This window comes from Sorex araneus, chromosome 8 (assembly GCF_027595985.1).
Source record: "Sorex araneus isolate mSorAra2 chromosome 8, mSorAra2.pri, whole genome shotgun sequence".
Classification (NCBI taxonomy): Eukaryota; Metazoa; Chordata; class Mammalia; order Eulipotyphla; family Soricidae; genus Sorex; species Sorex araneus.
Window position 1 is genome coordinate 27,999,446 of NC_073309.1, and position 21,484 is coordinate 28,020,929.

A 21,484-nucleotide genomic window follows, 5' to 3' on the forward strand; every position below is an offset into this window, starting at 1 on the left:
ATTGTGATTTACAAAGTTTTACTGATAATTGAGTTTTAGAATTACAATGTTCTAGCACCAATCCCACCACTGAGTCAATTTTCCACCACCAGTGTATTTTATGGAATTCTAGTCTAACTTCTAGATCTTTATTTTGAAGCTCTATTTATTTTATTTTTCTTATTGTTTTTAACTTCAACTATTTCAGCCCAGTTTTAATTTATTTATATGTATTGTTGTTCAGGTAATTTATTTGGGTAATTAATATAATCATTTTAATTATAATTTAAATTGTATTAGTATAATAGTGTAAATTTTAATGATTTTGATGAATAGTTACTGTACCTTTACCATCACCAAAATTCTCCAGACCCTCCATCTTTGTTCTTATATCACCTCCAGTGTTGTAAAAGATGTTCACCACTTTTATCCCCTCTGCCCACTATGTGGTAATCTGGGTTTTGCAATCACAGCCAACTTTGAACTAACTTTCAAATATGGTGTGAGATAAAGATCCAGTTTATTTTGCCTTTGGTTATCCAGTTTTGCCAGCACCATTTATTGAAGAAGTTTTCCTTGATCCACTTCATGTATCCAGCTCCTTTGTCATTGATTAATTACCCATAAATATGAGGGCTTATCTCTGGGTTCTCAATTCTATTCCATTAATCTGAGAGTCTATCTTTATTTCAGTTCCACATCCTTTTGATTCCTATCATTATATAATAAAAATTAAATCCAGTAAAGGTAATACCTCCCATTTCTATTTTCTTAAGATAGTTTTGCCTATAATGGAAGTTTTATGATTCTATATATATTTTAGTAGAGATTGTTCTAAGTCTTTGAAGAATGTCATCAAAAAATTTTATGGGTATTGAACTGAGTCTGTATAATGCTTTTGATAGAATTGTTTTTTGACAAAATTTATTCTCCAACTCATGAACATGATATATTTTTTCGTCCCCTGGTGTCTTCTTCTATTTCTTTCAATAGTGGTGTGTAGTTTTGATCTAATAATCTCTTACATCATATGTTGATTCTTAAGTATTTGATATTTTTGTATACAATTTAAGTGGGAGTGATTTTTTTATTTCTTTATGCTATAGTTTGTTACAAACATAGAGAAATGTAACTGAATTTTTGAGTAGAGACCACTCACATTTTCTCCACATCAGCACTAAAGCCATTATGTTTTATCATTTGTGTGTTCACTGAAGTATTCTTTACTTCCTTCAAGAATGTTTGCTTTCCCTTTTAACTTGAGTTAACTTTAGTTAATTGGCACATGAGGCTTATAGTTCAGCTTATATTGACTCAGCTTATATAGATCTCCAAGCCTGTTTGGACCTCGGAACTGGGCCTCTTCTGCCCAGATCCCCAATTTTCCAGTAGCTAGGCGGTCACACCCAGAAACTGCCCCCAGTGCCCTGTAATCCCATCAATGGCCAACATCTAGAGATTATAAAACCAAGCTCCTGGAAGAGAGCCATGCAGAGTCTCTTGCCCCCGAGCCTGGCTGTCTTCACCAGGGCCCCTCGGAGGGGGTGGGTTGAGTTTCCCTCCCCACCTTGAGCAGAGCTCGGGCAGCTGAAGACCTACGAAACCCAGCCACAGCCATGCTCAAGGCCACTCTCCACACGTTCAGATGAGCCTCACGCATGAAGGAACTGGCAGAGAAACCCAGGTGTGCAGGACCCGGGACTGAGACCTCCAAGCCTGCTCTAATGGGGACTGGGCCTCTTCTGACCAGATACCCTATTTTCCAGTAGCTAGGTAGTCACACCTAGAAACTGCCCAGGCGCTGTGTAATCCCATTAAGGGCCAACATCCAGAGACTATAAAACCAAGCTCCCAGAAGCACAACATCTTATAGCCTAGTTCTCCCTGTCAGAGAACCTGGCAAGCTATGGAGAGTTTCCTGCTCACCTGGGAGAGCCTGGCAAGCTCCTGGTGGTGTATTCATATGCTAAAACCAGTAACAATGATGGGTCTCATTCCCCTGACCCTAAAGGAACCTCCAGTGTGGTACCGTTGGGAAGGACCAGTAAAGAGAGGCTTCTAAAATCTCAGGGCTAGGACGAATGGAGACGTTACTGAGACCGCTCAAGAAAATTGATGATCAAAGGGATGATGATGATGATGAAGATGATGATGATGATGATGATGATGATGATGATGATGATGATGATGATGATGATATTGACTTTATATGTGCCTTGCTAGGTAAACTAAACCATTTCTAGTTTCTGGTGTGAAGTGAGAAACTCAAAAATTTACAATTTATTGAAAGGTTATTTACTGGTCTAAGCTCAGTGTTATGAAGTCTCAGAAAATAGAGAGATCCATTGAAAAGTGGGAAGTGACAGAGTGACAGGGGAAACTTCCCTCTCGTGGAGTAGTCAGAGCACACATGGCATTTGACCATCAGGTCCTCTGTCGTATACGGGCATGGGAATTCTACACAGTTACAATAGTAACACCAAAGATCTCGGAATACAGATTGCTACAACACAGATAAGAATAATGATGTGGGGTTTTATTTTGGGGGGTGGGGGGACTTTATGGATCATACCTAGTGATGCTCAGGGGTTATTCCTGGGTATTCACTCAGGAATTACTCCTGGCAGTACACAGGGGACCTTATGGGATGTCGGGAATTAAACATGGGTATGCTGTGTGTAAGGCAAATGTCCTACCTACTGTACTATCACTTCAACTCCTGGTGTGGATTTTTTGTTTTGTTTTACTTTTGTACTCAACTGCGCTCAGGATTTACTCTTGAGTCTATACTCAGGGATTACACTTGGTGGGATTCAGGTGACCAGAGGTAGTGCTGGGGATTGAACCTGGGTCAGCTTTGTGCAAGGAAAGTGACCCTTCCAATATTCAGCCTCTCTGGCACCATAATAATAATTTCTTTTAAAAAAATAAAATGACACAGAGACATGAAGTGTACAAACACTACTAAAACTTGGCACCAATATACTTGGTGTAAGGGTTGCTGTAAGCCTCCTCTTTGTTAAAAAAGAAAAACATATGAAGCATTATTTGCAAAGTACAATAAGATAAAGCACAATTAAAATAAACATATTTGCACTGGTGTGACTCAAACACTAGTTTACTGTAGCCACCAACTGGAGTTCCCACTAAATTCATGGTAAAGATGGTTCAACAATTTTAAGCTAGCCTGTGTTCAACTATAATTCAAACTAGCCCTTCTTTCCTCTCCCCTTCCTTCCCACCCCTTCCTGTCTTCTCCCCTCCCCTCCCCTTGAGTGTTCATTAGCCACTTGTGCATTAGCCACATGGAGCATTCAAAAGGTGGTCTATCAAAGCTGTAAATTTGCTAAGTCTATGATACATAGCAGATTTTAATGCAAAAAATACATTAATGAAAAAATAGAAACTTTGAACAGATCAACTATGAAATCAAAGCAGTCATCAAAAACACCCCAACAGAGAAAAAAGCCCCACTGGTGAGTTTCACTGGTGGATTCTACCAAATGTTTAAAGAAAAATTAATATCAATACTCCTTGAACTCTTCTCAGAAGCATAAAAGAAGAAATGGTTTTATACTCATTCAGTAGGCCAGCATGCCCTGATAACTGTTCTAAATAAGGACATCACAAGAAGAGAAAAAATATTAAAAAAAGCTATAATGAAGATGTGAAAACCCTCAAAATATTAGCAAAGTGAATTCAGCAACATAGTAAAAGTTCCATATACTGCATCCATAAATCAATTAATGTGATACACCACCTAATAAAACTTTGGGCCAAGGGCAACCAGACAGTAGTAGAGAGGAAAGGAAGCCAAATTTATCAGTCTCTCCCATGATGTGGGCACCTACCAAACCTCTCTTCTAAGTGTCCTTTACCCTCAGTCCACAAGTCTTCAGAAAGACTGTCAAGTGAGTCACAATGCAACGCAGTCACTGTCAGTCCCTGTGGGCAGCCTCTGCCTAGTTCTTGTAGGTGGCAAAGTGTAGCCCGTGTTTGCCTAGGCCTGCAACTCTTCGTCCCTGCACTTCCCCAAATCTCTGCTTTGCTATAAGAATCGCCCCCAGAGGGTTGACTTGGAACTCAGAGCCAAGATCACTGTCCTCTTAAAAGGGGAGGCAAGGAGCATGGTGATGGGGGATAGGAGAAGCTGGGCCTTGGAGTAGCAAAAAGGCCAGAGCTAATGGGTAGGAAGAAGGCAGAAAGCTAAGGTAGGCCAATTCCCTGCCACCAAAAGGAAAGGAGCATCAAGTGGCAGTTGAAGGCTTCATTGTCTGTAGAGACACATGTAATTTAAGCAGAATGGCCTACTTTAGAAGGTCTTGGGAAAAAAAACTTAGGTCACATATGTTGCGGTCAAAATCTTATATTCTGATTTTCAGCTCAAAGAAAGTGGAATGTAGCCAGTACCTGAACCCCAAGGCACTGCGGTTCAAACTCCCTTCTACACACACATCCACGACGCCTCAGGCCTCCCCTCCCTTTACTGTTAAGAATACACATGATGCTGTGGTTGAGGTAAATCAGTTCATGCATTTTTTTCATTTCATTTCTATTTTGATATCAAGTTTGCAGTGTTGACAAAGTCAGAGCACAGTAACTATGACTTATGCTTCATAATTCATGTAGCAGATTTTCTGTGGGATTTTATTCCATGTCCTTTCACATTAAATTCATTTTACATTCCCTTCTCTAGGCTGCCTGGACGTCAGCCGAGATGTGTGGTTATGGAGCAAAGCTCTGGTGCCTTAGCACAGCAGAGAGAGGAGTCACTTGGGGAAAGTGGGTTCCAATGGCTTTTCTCAGCGTGGATCAGGTGTCCCAGCTTGGCCCTTACACAAAAGCATGACCTAAAGGACACATGGGCTAAAGGACACAAATGGTAACATTTTTAATCGTTCTACAGTCTAGATGACCTATGAATGGATATGTGACTTAAAATGGGCACATAGGGAAGGAAGGAGAGAAGGAAGGAAGGAAGGAAGGAGAGAAGGAAGGAAGGAAGGAAGGAAGGAAGGAAGGAAGGAAGGAAGGAAGGAAGGAAGGAAGGAAGGAAGGAAGGAAGGAAGGAAGGAAGGAAGGAAGGAAGGAAGGAAGGGAGGGAGGGAGGGAGGGAGGGAAAGGAAGGAACAGAGGGAGGGAGGAAGGAGGGAAGGAGAGGAGAGAGGGAGGGAGGGAGGGAGGGAGGAGGGAAGGAGGGGAGGAGGGAGAGAAAGAGGGAAAGAGGGAAGGAGGGAGGGAGGGTGGGAAGGAAGGAGGGAAAGAGTGAAGGAGGGAGGGAGGGAAGGAAGAAGGAAGGAGGAAGGAAGGAAGGAAGGAAGGAAGGAAGGAAGGAAGGAAGGAAGGAAAAAAGGAAGGGAGGAAGGAAGGAAGGAAGGAAGGAAGGAAGGAAGGAAGGAAGGAAGGAAGGAAGGAAGGAAGGAAGGATAGAAGGACTGAAGGAAGGAAGGAAGGAAGGAAGGAAGGAAGGAAGGAAGGAAGGAAGGAAGGAAGGAAGGAAGGAAGGATGGAAGGAAGGAAGGAAGGAAGGATAGAAGGATAGAAGGAAGGAAGGAAGGAAGGAAGGAAGGAAGGAAGGAAGGAAGGAAGGAAGGAAGGAAGGAAGGATGGATGGAAGGAAGGAAGGAAGGAAGGAAGGAAGGAAGGAAGGATAGAAGGAAGGAAGGAAAAATAGAAGGAAGGAAGGAAGGAAGGATAGAAGGAAGGAAGGAAAAATAGAAGGAAGGAAGGAAGGAAGGAAGGAAGGAAGGAAGGAAGGAAGGAAGGAAGGATAGAAGGAAGGAAGGAAGAATAGAAGGAAGGAAGGAAGGAAGGAAGGAAGGAAGGAAGGAAGGAAGGAAGGAAGGAAGGAAGGAAGGATAGAAGGAAGGAAGGAAGAATAGAAGGAAGGAAGGAAGAAGGAAGGAAGGAAGGATAGAAGGAAGGAAGGAAGAATAGAAGGAAGGAAGGAAGGAAGGAAGGAAGGAAGGAAGGAAGGAAGGAAGGAAGGAAGGAAGGAAGGAAGGAAGGAAGGAAGGAAGGAAGGAAGGAAGCAGGAACGGAGGCAGAGAAGGAAGGGTACCAGGATCAGTGCCCCTTCATTCTTACAGGAAGAAATGTTCTGCCCATCTAGTCTAGTTTGAGCTTCAGAGAGAAAGGAATGTCCTGCCCATTTCAGACACAAGGAGGGTTCTACTTCATAGGCACCCTCCAGGGCTATAATGAACTTTCTGTAATTAAGCTGCTTCTGCTTCTCCTAGTTTTCTCCCTGTTACTTGACATTAGAATTAGAATTATTTCATCAGAGAGTACTTGCCCCAGGACCATGAACTTGTGTGGAGATCCTTACACAGAGCTGCTGGACTTGCTGTCCTGAGCACACAGTGCCGGGGAGGCAGTTCTGATCCAAGCAGCTCTCTTTGTCGAGCTTGACCCTAACCCATTGCCAAAGCTTATAGGGTTGAAGTGGTCGCTTGACCTGAGCTAAGGCAATCAGCTCAAAAATGCGTGTCAAATACAGATGCATCATATTGGTCTTGGAGCTATCAGTCCACATGGGTTTGGAATAGATTTGGAAATGGCAGAGCAAAGGAACATGGAAGGAAGAAGCCTAGAGAGAGAACGGAGCAGGTCTGCAAGAAGCAGCAGAGCCCCAAGAAAGGAGCTGACTGGTAACTTTCTAGTTTCTATAATGACCAGATGTATTTCCTCAAAGAGGTTTCAAGCGTTTCCTGCATCCTTCCAATAAATTCCTTATTGCCAAAACCAGCTTGAGTATCTGTTTCTTAATATAAAGCTAGTCTTCAGACTGTATTGTAAAATATGATATCACAGTAGGAAAAGATAACCCTACTGTGTTGTGCCCTAAAGTTGTTGCCCGTTTGGGGCATCTGGGAGAAGGCAGGGAGAGGAACTCCAGATTTTGGCATCCCATCCTTCTATAAATTGGCACATTCAGGATCCATTACTCTGACTTAAGGATTTGTGTCTTGAGTAAATTAGCTCAATGGAACTTAAAAAAATAACCCTGGAATGAGGAACTCCAGGATAATTAGCTTGGAGGATCTTCCAGCATGGGAGTCAGGTGACTACACAGCTGTCCAGATACACAGCTCCAGATGAGCACAATTCAGACTGTGGGTCACCCAGTTCTTTCGGCTACACTGGGGTAGCTTACACTTCTTATACTTGCATACCCTTGAAACCCAAGATATTTGTTTTTAATCCAACTTCTGGCATATAAAATAGGTGTGGCAGACACTGAAGAGATAGGATGGGGTTCAGGCTCTTGCCTGACATGTGGACAACCTCAGTTTGATCTCTAGCACCACATGTGGTTCCCTGAGTACCACCAGGGGTAGTCCTTGGGCACAGAAACCAGAGTAAGCACTGAGTGCTGCTGGGTATGGCCCCACTATCAATCGAAAAAAGTAAGATAGATATACAAATCAAACCTCTAATGATGATAAAACATTAGTGTATTTTAAAGTAAATTCTTCACACACTCAGCTATGTGACTACCTATGGGGTCAGGACCCCTAACTTAAGAAGCTAGGAGCTAGACAACCACCAGGATCTTTTCACTCAAATGTTTGTAGAGGTAACATCTTCAATTATGTGATAAGAACATACACTATGCTGACCATATATAAAGCATACTATTTATGATTAAAATGATAGAAAAGGGGCTGGAGCGATAGCACAGCGGGGAGGGCGTTTGCCTTGCACACGGCCGACCTGGGTTCGAATTCCAGCATCCCATATGGTCTCCTGAACACCGCCAGGGGTAATTCCTGAGTGCAGAGCCAGGAGTAACCCCTGTGCAGAGCCAGGTGTGACCCAAAAAGAAAAAAAAATGATAGAAAAATTAACATACAACTGTAGCACTGCACTCTCATCCCGTTGTTCATTGATTTGCTTGAGTGGGCACCAGTAACGTCTCCATTGTTACTGTTTTTGGCATATCGAATATGTCACAGTTAGCTTGCCAGGCTCTGCCATGCGAGCGAGATACTCTCGGTAGCTTGCCAGGCTCTCCGAGAGGGATGGAGGAATCGAGCCTGGTTCAGCTGCATGCAAGGCAAATGCCCTACTCACTGTGCTATCACTCAAGCTCAATTTTTTTTATTTTTTTAATATTTTTATTTTATTGAATCACCATGTGGAAAGTTACAAAGTTTTCAGGTTTAAGTCTCAGTTATACAATGCTCGAACACCCATCCCCTCACCAGTGCACATATTCCACCACCAAGAATCACAGTACAGCTCAAGCCCAAATTTTTAATAAAAGAGAAAAATATGGGGAAATGGGGGGCCTGTTCAGGGTTAAAGCCAAAAACATGCAACAGAATGATGAATATAAAAATCATATACATGTACATATGTATAACACATGTATAAATGCATAAAAATATATACATTTGAGTATTTCTTCTAAGGTCACTGGATTTTGGCCTTTCTAAGATGCTAGATCACTCCCAGCATTCCCTACAGAGCATAAATTTCCAGGGAATTTTTCTTATATAGTTTCGAAGTATCTTGGTTTCCTTGTCTTTAAAAGTAGCAAGTCAGGGAAGAAGGACTTTGAAGTTTCTCTCCAAAGCATGGAGGGTCACATAAGTTTTTCCTGGTGAATCACACGAAGAACTGGCACATGGGAACAAGAGCAAGTGGAAATGGTGGCACGTGGCAGGAAGTGGTTGAACAGTTTTAAAGTCAAAAGAAATGAAAATGAAATGAAGATAAGGACAAAGCAAAGCACCATGGAAAGATCCAGTTTGTCCCAGGAGGTGTTTCTTCATGACCTTGGCCACATGCTCTCTGCTGGTGCTAAAAGTTGGCATTTTCTGGGCCAGAGGCATAGTTCAAAGGTTAAGGTACTTGCTTAGCAAGTGGGTGCAGCCATGACCCTGATTCAAATTCTGGTATGTGTAGATGCTCCTTTGAGCACCTCCAGAAGTGTCTCTCCAGCACAGAGCAAGTGACAGTACCCCCTCCCCCAACCCAAAACACTGTAGCACTGTAGCACTGTCATCCCGTTGTTCATCGATTTGCTCAAGCGGGCACCAAAACAAACACACACAAAAAATTCTCTTCTTCTAAGCTTGTCTCTGGGTGTAAGGCACATGGTGAGGAGCATGACAGAGCTTCCTTTGAAGGTTGGGTCACCTGGCATTCTGACAGAAAGGGTTAAATGATGCTGTTTGTGGGGAGAAAACGTGAGCACATAATTTGCTTTTCTTTCCTGCTTCCCATCTTTCCGCCCTAGGCCTCAATTTCTTCTCTTGCCTGACTCAAATAATCTTCTGTGATTTTCGTAGACATGACCAACTAAATTCCACGACCACTGCACCACATAAAGACATAGCAGAAGTCCAGAGAAATGGCACGCACATGATTCGACAGCGCTACGCCAAGTGCAATTGACTGTCACTGAAGATAGCCCTTGGAGCGCAATTTACCACATGTTCTTTTGACACTCAGAGATGTTCTAGGCATGCAAGTGTTTGAAGATGCTCTTGTGTCTCTGTGGTCCTGGTAGTGGACATCCTCATTAGCTCAATGGAGAGCACTGAGCCAAGCAACCTGATGTAGAAACCAGAGCTCCTGCAGCCCAGGGTTTCAGTGGGGTCTGATTAATATTCACTCTTGTGATATTTTCTTCCTGATTACTAACAAAACTCCTGTGGCGATAGTCTTAGATGCTCAAGTTGGGTCTCCGTGTTCCATGATTATTAAAATAATGGAAATGGCTAATAGTGAATATAAATTTTCCATGCTAATTTGTACCAATTTTTAAAAATTACACTTTTTTGCATTCCCTCTAGTTTGTCTCCTGTCTTTCGCCTGTCCAAGAGAATATGCCTAAGTCCAAAGCCTGCATGAAACAAGTTTAGTCTGACCTTGATTAGAATCTCCTTTCCCCAAACCCTAGAAACAGCTGCTTCTAGCTGAGCATATCAGCTTCAAGATTGAGGGAAGAGCCATTGCTTCCATTTCTGTTGAGCAGGGAGAAGGGATTTGTCAATGGATATTCTGAGGAAAAAAACAACACTTTTTGCTCTTGATATACAGTACAAGCTTGTTTTGAAGCAAACAGTTATTCTTCTGTCTAGTCGGTTTTGTTCTGCAGAGTTACAATAATTGCCATCAAGGGAATTAAATTGTGGAGGTGACTCGGGGCTGGAGCAACAGATAGCGGGGAGGGCATTTGCCTTGCACATGGCCGACCTGGGTTTGATTCCCAGCATCCCTGGTAGTCCCCCGAGCACTACCAGGAGTAATTCCTGAGTGCAGAGCCAGGAGTGACCCCTGTGCATTGCCGGGTGTGACCCAAAAAGCAAAAAAAAAAAAAAAAATTTGGAGGTGAAAAAAAGAGTCAGGTGACAAAGATCCTGGAAATATTTGGCTGAATTTCTGAATGGTAAAACAGACTAAAATGAGGAAAAGATTCTGGGAATCCCGAACATAGAAAAAGGGTAATCTTGGCTTGGAAACAGGGAGATTGGAGACTTTTCTAACTTCTGTTCCTCCTCTGATTCTGGGCTGGGGTGGGCAATATATGGGCTGGGAAATGGAGTCTGGCCCTTGTACATAACAAGTTAGACACTCCTGCTTATTGGTGGACCAATCTGCCTGTAGTGTACGGCCCATGAAAATGGTTTTAAATACTCAATGATATATGGCAGGAGGAATCTTCCCTTGTCCTGTAACTCTATTCAGCGGGTGTTATTGAAGGAGAAGAGTTTAAACACTACATTCCATGGCCTATTTTCCATCTACCCAGTCCTGGGTTCATTCTTCTCTTTCTTCATATTAGCTAATAGTAGTGTATAGAAGTCCTACTTAAAAGACCTGTATTCTATCAACACTAAAAGTGCTGTGGATTTGGTCAATATTCCCTGTCAGAAAATAGTGGAAACAGACCCAAGTCCATAATACAGTGATTCATAAGTATTACTGTCACTGTCACTGTCATCCCTTTGCGCATTGATTTGCTAGAGCGGGCACCAGTAACGTCTCCATTGTGAGATTTGTTACTGTTTTTTGACATATCGAATATGCCACAGGTAGCTTGCCAGGCTCTGCCATGTGGGCGAGATACTCTCAGTAGCTTGCCTGGCTGTCCGAGAGGGACGGAGGAATCAAACCCAGGTCGGCGGCATGCAAGGCGAACGCCCTACCCACTGTGCTGTCACTCCGGCCCATAAGCATTACAAAGCCCAGATACAAACCTTTTCTGAGGAGTAAGTCTTAGGAAAGGAACATATCATGTTTAAAAAGACAAATGTTTTAGCAATTACAGATTTAAATAAATATTTGCACGCATAAGGTGATATACAAAGAGCTCTATGCATATACATAGCTAATAATGAGGGAATAAAAATCCTGAACTGATTAATTTACATTGATGTATGACAAATGACTTTGCATGCTTTACCCATTGAGACATATCCTGGAAAATATTTGTTTGAGCATGACTAAGAGTGTTCTGTTTAGCTTGTGGGAATACATAGTGTAATAATTTTATAATATGATATAATATACATAGTGCAACACAAAATTATACAGGACTAAGTTATTGAACAAAATTACTTGTCTCCTTTTTTAAAAATTAGGGTCTTCACACCAAAAAGGGCTGCATTTAAAACATACATTTGGAGAAACAGTACAGCAGGTAAGAAACTTGCTTTGAATGCAGTTGACCCAAATTTGATCACCAGCATCCCATATGGTTCCCTGAGCTCTACTAGTAGTAATCCCTGAGCACAGACCAGGAGTATGTCCTGAGCACTTCTGTGTCTGTCTACCCTCCAAAAATGCACACACGTTTTATAGTAAATTCTTCCTTGTTTAGGTATAGTTGAGCCCTCTTGTTGTTTTTTTTTAATAATTCTGTAATGTCTTAGAAGAGGGTGTGAAGATCACTATTCTATTCTAAGTGTTCGTTATAAATTAATACAGAAGGAAAGGGCCCCGAGAAATGTCAGAGCTAGTAGAATGCAAGATCAGACACATGTGTTCTGGCTTGCAGGTGGAGGTGCTTTGACGGGGAAGGGAACAGGTGGACTTGGCAGCATGACGTCTCCCAGGTAGAGCAGGAGAAGAAAAGTACAGAGCTCGAGGGAGAAGGAGCAGGCTGTGGGGAAGGGATAACAAACAGAATATTTCATGTTGCTGAAGGTTGCAAAAATAATTTGCTGCAGTTCCAACAAACTACTGATCATATAGTACGAGTCTAACTCCCTCTCTTGTGGCACTTGTGCGTACAAGGATCCCTTAGACAAAAGACCTGCTGTCTGGAAACTTAAAATAACAAAATCCTGGGAGGCTGAGTGATCTCACCACACATTCACTCAGTGCTTTTCCAGGTCCACGTTGTCAGATGCTAGCGAGGTGAGGAGGGATGTGGGATATTAGGATATGTGTCAGCTTTGACCAAGTCAACTTCCAGTACTGAATCCCTCTCAAATATCAGTGCCTTATCACAGAAAAGGAAGAAAAATGTATTTTTGGAGATGGGGCAGATAGATAGGAGTTAAGGTGCTTTCCTTGCGTGCCACAGACCCCAAATGCATCCCTGGAACTGCAGCACCACCCTGAGCACTAAATCAGGAGTAAGACCTGAGAACCACTGAGGAAGCAACTTGCTATCCCCACCCTAATCAAAAGAGCAATTAAGCGCATCTGTCACCTGTGAATCTGTTACTGTCAGAGATAACCCAGACTTCCCTTCCTATTTCCTTCACTCTGGAACCTGATGAAAGAGAAGCTTTATCTGGGACATGCTGGCCCCATTTCAAAGGGAGAAGCATGGTGGATGGGAGAGGGCTCCTTAACTTGGTTGATGGGTAAGCCTGCTACTGCTACCTTTTTTTGAGTCATTGTTCAAAATAAAGTCACATGGCCAAGCCCAAGATCAGTGCAACGAGAAAGTATATTCTTGGTCTGGAAGCAGGAGAAACTTGACTTTGAGTGATGATACAGTCTTCAGCATGGAGCTTAGGAAGCCACTGCCTGGCTTCAACAAGTGCAACCCCATATCAAACGATTATGTATTGGACTCATACACAACATTTTGCTTGCAACAAGAGTGGCAAAGAATGTTACAAGTTTTTGGAACCTATTCTCCCCTCTGAATGTAGTCATGACTCACCTGGTATCAAGTGGGGCTAGAAGTTTAGTTCTCACTCAGGGAATGGATATACATAGCAATTTTATGCCACAACTTCTTTTGGGCCACAATTAATCGATTTTATTTATCTACATTCCCCCTAACACTGTCTCCTTTCCTCACACCCTACTCCTCAGGTAACCTTAGTTGTGCTACGAAATTATCCACTGATACATCTTTTGAATTTATTCTGCCTTCTCATGGTTTCAAAACATTCCACTGTACATATGGGTGAAATCATCCTGTACTTGTCTCTTTCCTTCCTTCTGACTCATTATGTTTCTTTGAGCTCTTTTCCTTTTTTTTTTTTGCCATCCGCAGCAAATAGCTAATTTTCATCATTTTAAACAGCTAAATAGTACTTCATATTATGCTGTAAAAAACATCTGCCAGGGTCAGCTGGGGGGAGACCCCCGGCGGCTCTCCCTGTAGCCCACCAGGGGTTTCGGGGGAGGAAATAAGGGCCAAGACAGTTGATTGATCAGTTGCTGTTTATTCCATTCTTTCCACGTGCCTGTTCCAGTCTCTCAGAGCTCCACATTTCTCCTCTCTCTCTCCCAGCACTTTTCCTTCCTCATTCCTCCATCCCAACTCTCTGGATTCTTCCTCTTCACTAGTCTCTCCACCCTTACTCTCTCTCAGGGCCCTAGTCACACCCAGCAAAATCAACATAAGAAAGCCCTTCCTGAGGGCCCATCAGGTTCAAAGGAAACACCACCTAGAGGCATTCCCCTCCTCCTAGCATCTTAATTAACATCTCAATATTAGTTATTTTTGTATGGGCACAGTGAGAGATACATTGAGGCTTGTAGGGCAGCTCTCCAGGGAACGTCTTGCCACAGACTCAGACTATAGCACCCAGGCCAGATTAATCATTCCTAACCCTAGCAGGGCCAAATCTAGTTGTTACTTTTTGGATCATGACAGCATTTGTCCATGACCAAGCTCTTAACTTATAGTTAAGCATTAGGCACTTTGGCCAGGCCCATCTGGATGCCAGGGTAGCACATAACTCACCGCTTGCCCTGGGGTCTGTCCCGTCCCTCATCGGGACCCTGCTTTTGGGGGTGCTAGGAAGTAAGGGCAGTTGGGGCTTAGGTGGAGAGAACATATGCCCAGGAGGAAAATATCATGTAGAGTCAAATGACTCCCAGGTTACAAAAGCATAGCATTTGCTAAGTCTTCCTTAGCAAAAGGACATGGCTCTGAATAAACTATACAAAAGAGAAGAGAAAAACAATATTTACAAGTCAACAGAACACAAACAAAGAAGTTACAAATTAACACAGAGGAATGGGAGCACTGTGATGGGAGTAACCCAATAAACCTAAACTACCTGAGGCTATGTTATCCTACAGAGAAGCTATGTTATTCTACACCTTCATATTTATATCTTCATCCAATCAACTGTTAATGATCTCTTTCCCCTCTTTTAGCTATCATAAGTAACATTGAATATTGAGGACACATGCCTATCTTCTGGTAATGTTTTCATATTCTATGAATAAATACCCAGACACAGGATGGTCAGGTCACAAGGTAGACAATTCCATCATTAGCTTCTTAGGGAAGTTCTATAGTATTTCCAAAAAGAATGCCTTACAAAAAAGTACAGTTGAAATGACATCTGCACTCAAATGTTCATTGCAGCACTGTTTACAATAGCCAGAATCTGGAAAAAACCTGAGTGCCTGAGAACAGTTGACTGGTTAAAGAAACTTTGGTACATCTACACAATGGAATACTATGCTGCTGTTAGAAAAGATGAAGGCATGACCTTTGCATATAAGTGGATCAACATGGAAAATATCATGCTAAGTGAAATGAGTCAGAAAGAGAGAGACAAACATAGAAAGATTGCGCTCATCTGTGGAATATAAAATAAAAGAACAGAATAGAAGACTAACACCCAAGAATAGTACAGATAAGTACCAGGATGTTGGCTCCAAGGCTTGGAAGCTGGCCCCACACGCTGGAGGAAGGGGCAGCTCACATAGAGAAGGGAACATCAGGTAAAGTGTGGTTTGAGGACCCCCACGGGATAGGAGATGCGCGCTGAAAATAGAATATAGACCAAACACGAGTGCAACGCAGTGCCTCTGTTGCAAACCACAACACCCAATAGGAGAGAGAGAACAAAAGGGAATGCCCTGCCACAGAGGTGAGGTGGGGTGGCGGGGATGTGGTGGGAGGGTGGGAGGGATACTGAGAACATTGGTGGAGGTAACTGGGCACAGGTGGAGGAATATAAACAAAATGCAAACATGAAAGTTCATAAGTTTGTAACTGGTGATTCACTAATAAAAAAAATTGAAAAAAATATGAATGCCTTAAATTATATTCTTAACAGGGGTGCCTTTAATTAATAAAAGTTTTATGCAGATTAAGAAGATGTAAGTAGATACATGTTTAAAATATATAGAATTCTTAAATAAAATTGACTATTGATGGGTTCTGTATTAAGCTCTCTATATGTCATATCATTTAATTTTCTGTATGACATCATAAGGCACAGCATATTATTCATATTATTCCAGATTTGTGTAAAGGGAACTGAGGGTATGTAACATTTAATTACTTTCCCAAGGTCAAATAGCCACTAAGTGCTGGGGCCAGCTTCCAATTCCAGAATTGCCAGACTCTAACGATCATGTTCTCAACCATTGTATTTATCTTTACCAAGTGTACCTCAATGATCTCATGACACAGCCCTCTGGGCATATGACCAGTAGAATGTCAGGCTGTGATTTTTCAGAAGTAGGAGCCCCCTTGCCCTGAAGCACCCACCTCTGTCTCAGCAAGTTCAAGCCTTTAAAGAGGTCCTCAGAGACAGAACAGAAAAAAAACCTGGAGGAGTAGGGGAAGTTCCTATTTTATTTTTTTATTTTATTATTTTTTTTTTTTTTGCTTTTTGGGTCACACCTAGCAATGCTCAGGGGTTACTCCTGGCTTTGCACTCAGGAATTACTCCTGGCAGTGCTTGGGGGACCATATGGGTGCCGGGGATCGAACCCGGGTCGGCCGCGTGCAAGGCAAACGCCCTACCCGCTGTGCTATCGCTCCGGCCCCGGAAGTTCCTATTTTATTTTGAATATGTTTTCTTTTTTTTTTTAATGTCACTTGCATCTGAGGGTTGTCAGTGTTTAAAGCCTAAACATTGAGTGAACATGTATCATTAAATTTGACCTCAGTCAATTCTCTTCTCACTAAGAAGCAAAGAGATCAGGGAGAGACAGCAACTTGCCTCCATTAACACAATCAGAGCAGAATGACAATTTTGGCTCAGTTTTCTGAACTCACAGAGCCTGACACCTCAAAGGAAGGAGCTTGCTTAAAAACATGGAGATTCCATATTGCTTGTTCATACTCTGCAATATATATATATGTATATATTCATATTCATTCAATATATATGGTCATTGACTTAAAGAAGGCCTTTGATTCTGTTGAGACTGAAGCGGTCATCAAAGCCCTAGCCGTTCAAACAGGGCATTCAAACTCAATACATCAAGATCCTCCGAGAGCTGTATTACAGACTCACCACCAGGATCTCACCATTCTAAGAGAAGTATTCATCAATGTAAAGAGAGGGGTTCGGCAGGGTGATGCCATTTCACCGAAACTCTTTAGTGCCACCCTCGAGAACATCATGCGATGACTGGAACGGGAAGGAATGGGAGTGAAGATAGACGGTTGGCAACTACACCACCTCTTCTTTGCTGATGACATCATTCTAATAACACCAAATATCAGCCAAGTGGCACGAATGCTGGCCGACTTCGACAGTGAGTGTGGAAAGGTCAGACTGCAGCTGAATCTCACAAAGACAGTGTTCATAAGAAATGAAGTGATTCCTGATGTTCCATTTGTCCTCAATGGAATGAACATCTCTGAATGCAAGAGTTGTGCGTACATAGGTCTCGAACTCAACATGATAAACGACCTGGCACCTGAACTGCGCAGGAGGAAGAGAGCAGCGTGGAACGCCTTCAGGGTATGAAGAAGAGGTTAAGAGGATGAAGAATCTCTGGCTCTGGGCACATCTTTTCATCTCCACCATTCTTCCTGCACTAACATACGCCTCAGAGACCTGGGCCCTAAGAAAATAGGATGAGAACGCTATTCGGGTATCCAAAAGAGGAATCGAAAGAGCTATGCTTGAAGTATCACATTCTACTCAGGTGAGAGAAGGAATCCGGAGTTCCAACCTCTGTCAACGATCAAGAATCAGGGATGCTGTCTCATGTGCCATCGAAAATCAGATGGCCCGGACATGTAATGGACGAGAGCTGTTATAGACTGGATTCCACGGGACCTCAAGAGACCATGTGGCTGCCCACCTACAAGATGGTCAAACTTCTTCACCAAGACCCTGAATAAATGGTTTGAGGTTCTTTGTGTTCCTGGAGTGAGCAGACACCATTGGGCTACACTAGCATGAGAGAGGAACGAATGGAGACATTACTGGCGCCTGCTCAAGCAAATTGATGAATGACAGGATGATAAGTGATACAAGTGATACACACACACACAAACACATATTTAATCACCATGAGATACACAGTTACAAAGTTGCTCCTGATTGGGCTTCAGTCATACAATGTTCCATCATCCATCCTTTTACTCTTCCCAGTATACATTTCCAACCACCAATGTCCCCAGTTCCCCTTCTGCCTGCTTCCTCCTACCCTACCTCTATGGCATGCACCTTTCTTCTCTCTCTCTTTCTCTCTTCTCTCTCTCTCTCTTTCTCCCTGCCCCCACCCTTTGGGATATGGTTTCCAATACAGGTACTCAAAGGTTATCATGTTTGTCCCTGTACCTACTTTCAGCACTCAGCTCTTGTCCAGAGGGAAGACTTCCAACATTGGCATAGCGGTCCCTTCTCTATCCTAGTTGCGTCCCCTGCCTCCATCTCCACCACTCGTGGCAAGCTTCCAAACATGGAGCAATCCTCCTGGCCCATTGTTTTGACGCAGTGCCTTTGGGTGCTAGTCTCATAGTATGTTTTTTTTAATATCCCACAAATGAGTCCAACCATTCTATGCTTGTCCCTCTCCCTCTGACTCATTTCACTCTGCATGACACTCTCCATATTCATCCACTAATACACAAATTTTATTATTGCATTTTTTTCCTAACAGCTGCATAGTATTCCACTGTGTAGATGTACTATCATTTCTTTAACCCATTGTCTGTTCTCGGCCACGTGGGTTGTTTCCAGATTCTGCCTATTTGTGAGTGGTGCTACAATAAACATAAGAGTGCAGATGAATTTTCTGCTGTGTGTTTTTGCACCCCCAGGGTATATTCCCAGAAGTGATACTTCTGGGTTTCATGGAAGTTCAATTTCTTTTTGAGGAATGCCCATATTGATTTTCAAAAGGGCTGGGTCATTTGGCATTCCCACCAACAAAGAGGACTAATGAAAAAAAATGCTCGACATGGCCATTTTATGCCCTTTACTTGGCCTGAAATAGATGTTCTTTAATTCATATCAGACTGTGAAATGAATAGGAATTGTGATTGGTGTGGTGCTGAAACTGTTACAAGGGAAATCATCACTAATAATATGGTCAATCACAGTGCCTCCATCAATAAAAATAAGTTAAAACAAAGAATAGACACCGTTTGCAAATATCTCAATGTCAGGTTTCTTCCCAGGAACAATTTGGGTTCATCGTCCTTTGAAAAATCTGGTAATGGATCCAGCTTCCCAGGGGGAACCATGGGGCTGTGAGGCTTTCTCTGCAGAGAGAGTGCTAGTGTCCACATGCCCCTCTGTGTCCATTTCTTTAGTGTCTGTCAAGCACGGAACTGAATACCATCCTTGCTGATGCTTATATGGGCTGGTAAGAAAGAGAATGCTTTCTCTTTCCATTTGTTCCCCACAAATAATAAAATCAGGAGTGACAGAAGAGAACAAGTTAAAAATAAAATAAGGGAGGGGAGTATATATTTCTCTTTTTTTGCTGGTGGAGGGGCCACACCTCGAAGTGTTCAAGACTTACTTCTGTCAGTGCTCAGAAATCACTCTTGATGGTGTTCAGGGGATCATACGGGATGCCAAGGATCAAAGAACGGTTGGCCAAGTGCATGGCAAGCACGCTACCCACTGTACTCTCTCTCCAGTCCTAGTTCATTTGGGGAAAAAATAAAAAGCATAGCCCCCAAGTGAGCCCACATTACCTATGCTTCATATCTAAGCTACATATCAATATCTATCCTCCATATCTAATGTTCGCCTTGAGCATATTAAGTACTCTAAGAATCTAGACTGCTTCCTGAAACAGGTGAAGGAAAATGATAAGAAAAAGGAGAAAGTCAAGGAGAAAGGAACTTGGGTTCAACTGGAGTGGAGTGCCAGCCTGTTCCACCTAGAGAAGTACATTTTGTAAGAGCCCATGGAAAGGAGCCTGAGTTGCTGAGCCCAGGCCTTAGGGATTCATAGCATCAGGGGTCACTGTCTGTCCCGTTGTTCATCCATTTGTTCGAGCGGGCACAGTAACATCTCTCATTAAGAGACTTGTAACTGTTTTTGGCATATCCAATACTCCACGGGTAGCTTGCCAGTCTCTGCCGTGCAGACGGGATACTCTCGGTAGCTTGCCAGGCTCTCTGAGAGGGGCGGAGGAATTGAACACGAGTCGGCTGTGTGAAAGGCCCTACCGCTATGCTATCGCTCCAGCCCAGCATGAGGGGTGTTTAAAACTAAAGAGACTCCTGGACTATTAAAAACAAACCAAGCACCCCACAATGCATCTGTCCTTAATACCCCGTTCCCAGAGGCATAGCTAGGCCAGGGCATGTTCTTGGTCCATATAGAGATGATTGCCTGTACGGGCCTGGCCCAACCAGTCCCTCTAGCACTGCACGGGCCTCAGTCCCTCCTGAGGACAGGGGCCCTTGTTGGAAGGCCTGGGCCGTGAAAGGGAGGGAGAAGAATGGACTAGTACATCTCCATCTCAGTACACAGGACAATTAATTTGCTCATGGTGCACATCCTCTCAAGCCTCTGTTCCATCATCTAAGAATTCTAATGTCATAGCTCTAGGGAAGACCAACATGGAGGCATGGGGCTTGAATTTATTTTCTTTTTTTTTGGGGGGGGGTCACACCTGGCAGTGCACAGGGGTTACCTCCTGGCTTTGCACTCAGGAATTAATCCTGGCGATGCTCAGGGGACCATATGGGATGCTGGGAATTGAACCCGGGTCGGCTGTGTGCAAGGCAAATGCCCTTCCCGCTGTGCTATTGCTCCAGCCCCTGGATTTATTTTCTTGATGGAAGAAGGAGAGGTAAAGCAGAGGCCCAGTGGCCCAGCTGGACTGCACCCCTGCTTGGACAGTCCTACAAATCTCCCCTGGATGCAGCCCTCCCTCTGAAGTCTCACCTCTTGGGTCCACTTAAAAAGTTCCTCTTCTGCTCCCCATCCCTCCCCCGACTCATCCCATACTCTGGGATGCAGCCTTGCTCATTCAATCATGGCATTGTGCTCAGCTGGAAGAGAGAAGGAATCACTAAGACAATGATGATTGGGGGAATCTTTCGGAATGGGAGATGTGTGCTGAAAGTGGATAATGGACCAAACATGATAACCTCTCAGTATCTGTATTGCAAGCCAGAATGCCCAAAACTAGAGAGAGTATGGGGGAGAATTGTCTGCCATGGAGGCGGGGGAAAGGTTGGAAAGGAGGGGGGTGTATATTGGGAATATTGGTAGTAGAGAACGTACACTGGTAAAGGGATGGTTGTTTGACCATTGTTTGATTGAACCTTGTAACTGTATCTCATGGTGACTCATTAAAAGTAATAATAAAATTAAAATTAATAAAAATTTTAAAAATAAAGTAAAACTGTCCAGGATGGGGCATGTTTTGTGAAAGGATTCTCTGCAGCTGAAGCGATCCGAGAGGCCCTAACAGCTGGAGGTTGTATGATGTCAGCATGCCCAGAAACTGTAGAAAAAAGTCTTTTATTGAAAGGAGATCTGGATGGTACAACACAATCACCATATGCCAACTTCAGTCACTATTGTGAATTACACAATGCATGTGTTTGCCTATCTATAGCTACTTCAAAGCAGAGAGAGCATCAGCAAAGAGGGAGAAAGGGAGAGGCTAGAATAATTTTGGGTTGGCATAATAAGTGTATGTCAGCCTCTAATATTTGTGTGATCCGTATAGTAGTCAGTTCAATAAACAATCGAGTCCCACTCATGCTCCTCCAACATACTTATTAGCAATGGCCCTTCAGAGTTCTACAGACCCCAGAGGTTTGTAGCAAAATGTTATGTATGGTCTGCTTTAGATTAACAGAAGAGATCTTTGCAGACTTAATATTCTGAGGAAG